Here is a 4386-nt window from a genome sequence, read left to right on the forward strand (position 1 = left end):
AATTTGATTTTGCCGACTATGAAGAAATGCAGTTTTTCGTGTGTCTACAACTCCTTAAAGACGACCTAGAGGCAAATTTGAAAACTCGTTTTGGGAGAGACGAAGATGTGCAATCAAAAGCGCTCTCAACTTTCTTAGATCCAAGGTAACTCATTTGAAATTCTTTATTACTTTACATTTGTTAAATTTTCTCGTTTACATTTTCTTAGATACAAAAAGGCGTATTTTAAAAAGGCGTCCACATCCGTGGAACATACACTCGACAGAGAATTAAGAGAGCTGTGGAAAACGTCCAATCAAAATGCTCCACAGCCGAGAGATCGACCAAGCCTAATAGATTCACAGCAAACAAATATCTTTAAGCAACTGCACACCGAGACGGTGAAACCAAAGAATCTGGAAAGAAGAGGTGGTGAGAATACGGCAGTGAGCAACATTTTGCTTATTAAAGAATACAATGATTGGCCTCTCCTCGAAGATGTCGACCCACTCAAGTGGTGGAGACAACGTCTAGGAGACGGAGTGATGATCCCCCTAGTCAATGTTGTAAAAAAGATATTTTGTATACCAGCTACCTCTGTGCCTTCGGAGCAGATATTTTCGAAGGCTGGACTTCTTATTTCTAAACAAAGGAACGGTTTAAAGCCCTCAAATGTTGATATGCTGATTTTTTTAAACAAAAATGTTTAAGTTTTGATTTCTTTTCGTTTCCGTGCCATTTCAATGTTGAGGAAATATTTCTGCCATTTTATATTTTTGTCACCTGACACAGTTTGTTTTTCATTCCTTAGCCAAATTTGACGAAAACACAATTCCTACAAGGCTACATACCTATTACCTGCATGTATTTTTAATTAGCATTTTTTGTATCATGGCAATGTTGCAGATCGAAAATATCGATATATAAGAAAACACCGATTTTTTAAATGATATATCGAAAAACGATATTTGATATAAATCGCCAGCTCTACGCTTTAGCAGACATTCGTAACGATGGCAACCAAACGCCAAGATTTGTAACATGCCTGGCTACCATTTCTCCATCTAGTGGCCAAAAACAGAACTAAATTCTCCTGCCCGTGGCAGAATCAGCATCAGCACACTTTTCATTGTCTCCTCCTTTTCTCTTTCACGGCCAAGCTTTCAGTTAAGAAGTTACGAAATATTTTTAAGAAAACTAAGCCATCTATGTAGTGCTTGAGAAATTAAAGGTCCTCATCCTCATTTAAATTCAATGCTTTACTTTGAATAAAATTACATTAAATGAAAGTGTTTGGGTAATTTTCGTTTCTTGCTTTCGTTACTTGCGTTCGTTAACAAGGCGTTACACAGTTGATGCGCTTCTTGGGGAGTGAAGCTGTTTGTTTATCCTAGACACGACTGTATAAAAACGTCTCAATTAATATCAAAACCAGCAACAAAATGGAGAGAGTGAACTTACGTTTGATCAACCACAATATACAACAAATTCAGACGAGTGAAGACGATAGTCCATTTATTGGCTTTTGCTGAAAGGCAGTGCAATGTCACCCGATTTTTCTCCAAGGAACAACACAAGCATTATGACCAGACATCTACGCCACTGACTACACGGATTGCGGTGATGATAAGGACCAGTGCGATGCAAGGGATGCGAACGGCAAAAAAACAAACAATGGCAAATCGGGAACATCGGGCAACATTGAACAGGAGAAAAAGTTCGTGATCCAAGGACCATTGGCAGCATGAAGAAAATATCATATAAAGAAGCTGAACATACAGGACATAAAGTGCGTACAACAACGCATCATACAGTAATAGGCCTACCATATAAAAGAATAAACCAATGAAGACAGGGGAAGAATCCAAGCCTGACTGTGCCCAGTAAGATTACCTGAACAAGGAAAAAGGGAAAATAATGCAAACGACAAAAAAAAACTGGCAAATGGGAAATATCGGGCAACAGGAGGAAGGGAAAATAGTTTGTCTAGTAGGCTTACTCATGACGTGCAAGGTTTACACAGTTGCCCTTTCCAAAACACTTGCATTTTAGATTACACGGTCGCTTATTTCTACAGCATAAAAAATCTCGGCATTCTCCACTATGACATAAACAGTAAGCTCGCTTTACAGGTCTATGGGGGACGTTATTGGGGGACGCCTCTTTGCTAGGCGGAGTGTAAGTAGGTGGAGCGAGGGTGGAGGCCGACACCAAATTGCGAACCGGAGTTGAAGTAGCTGAAGCGATAGTGGAGGCCGTCAAAGAGGGGGCGCTTCTGTTTCGCAAAATATACATAGACAATTGATAAACTTTAATAAATTAAAATTTAATTACATTTTTTTTAACTTACAGTTTGTTATATAAGGCTAACTCCTCCAGAACCGATTTTGAATAAAGCTGAGCTTCTTGCAGTAAAAATTCACAAGACCTAAAACAAATAATTGCTTCTTCGTCTGCTGCGTAATGAAACGGTATGGTAGTGATGCGTCGTCCATACATTAGATGTGATGGTGTGAGCAGCTCAAAGCTGTTGATGTCTCTGAAAACGCATGTCAAATGCCGGTTATTTAAGATCTTTTCGATGTGAGCGTTGTCCGTTTGAAGTTGAATGAAGATAAGCCTGGTCCATCCCCGAATTTTCTTCTCCTATGTGTCAAACAGAAATCATACCGGTGTAGTCGACTCCAGTTACTTCGAAAGGGTATAATTCTCTTATGCGATCAGCTGGAAGTGGTGCCGGATCTGGGAGTTTTTACGATGGATCTCTTCCGCACTTACGATACAATTGAAACCTTGTAATCTTGCTAAAGGCATCCAAAAGCGTTAAATAAGACGGGCTAAAGTCGACTCTACTCCACAATGAAATATTTTTTCGTGAACAGAAGTGAGAACGATTATGGCGTTCGTTGTATTCTTCGGAAATAACACCTTTGCTGAGTCGGACATGGTTGCGTTTTGAAGTCTCCCTTTGCTTCTAATGATTCCGTCAGTGTCCAAAAAGAGATCGAGATGTGAAACCAGCCTTTTTTTATTGTAAGTAGAGTAATTTTCTGGAGAAGTACTTGCTTTGATAAATGCGGATGCAGTCGTTCTCAGCCCTTTGCAGTTTTTCCGAGCTCAAGGGTTGAAGATTCCAAGATTTTTGCGGATTCTCGCACTTTTTTTACTCTGTTCGTAAGGAAGTGACGCGGATAGCCATCCTCTTTTAAGTTCCAATAGTGGATCTTTCTCTCGCTCCAGAAGAAAACGAGTGGATTTATCCAAAGCGGCTCCAACGCTATGATGATGGTTGAAGCGATGAGAACTCCGATAGGTAGGCTGCCTTCAACTCGGCTTCCGGAATTGATAATTCTCTTTCGCCTTCGCGTTGTTGATCCTTTATTGGCGTTATCCGGACTTTTGACTGAACAGACATTCTTTTGATACACAAAATACGCTACGGTGACGTAAGCTCGACGACTGACATCCCAAAGATCACAGAAATGTCCCCAAAATACGACCTTTTCACCGACATTATTTTCCCTTTCGTGGCTCTGAGAATCGAGTTCACTATTTCGATCCTTTTTTAGGTGGTCATCAGCCAATTCGTCATCCATTACTTGACTACTTTGATGCAAAGATCCTGAAGGAGAATCTTTGCGCTTGTCGCTACGATTGAATAATAGCCTAGTGAGTCATAGAACGATGCTACACCCTTCAGAACATCGCGTTTAGTAGTTTTTCAGTTGGAGTGGGAATATTTGTATAATTTGAAAACTTATAGAATCAGTTGTACGGTTCCAGACTAAACCAAGAGTTTTGGATTCACTTGCAGACTCAATGGCTTCTTATTTCTCAGTGAGTCTCTTCTCCACTTCCTGACTGCTGAAGCCCCAAGATTGAAGTGGTAAATTGACGCTGCTCATGATTTCGTTAAAAGTGTAAGTACTTAATCTGATAAGAAGATGAATTTGGTCATTTTTAAGTGGAGCATCAGTCTCAACGCAATCATTGAAGCTGATTCCGTTCCATCCTCTTTGTTGGAACAATTGTAGACGATCCGAATGGGAGTTGCTTGAGAGTCCTTTTAAAATAATAATATAGAAAGTAGTGACACCCATTTAAAAAATGTCTGTTGGAACCTGCTCGATGAACCCACGATCTTGTTGGTCTTTGATGAGAATAGCGAAGACCTTCAACATTTCATCTCTTCTTAGACGCTTCAGGCTTCACTGTAGCACGAGTCATGGTTTTTACCGTAGTGTAGTTGGCAGTAAATTTAGGATGATCGGTTTCCAGGGGAAACGAACTGTACACTGGCCATTATTGTACTCAACACACCTCTTTGTGTAATCAGTTGCTTCAGTGACCTTTTATTTTTCTAGTTGAGGAAATATGTCGAACGTTTCCATTGCCCGTAGATGAGA

The sequence above is a fragment of the Daphnia pulicaria genome, chromosome 6 (genome assembly GCF_021234035.1).
Source record: "Daphnia pulicaria isolate SC F1-1A chromosome 6, SC_F0-13Bv2, whole genome shotgun sequence".
Taxonomy (NCBI): Eukaryota; Metazoa; Arthropoda; class Branchiopoda; order Diplostraca; family Daphniidae; genus Daphnia; species Daphnia pulicaria.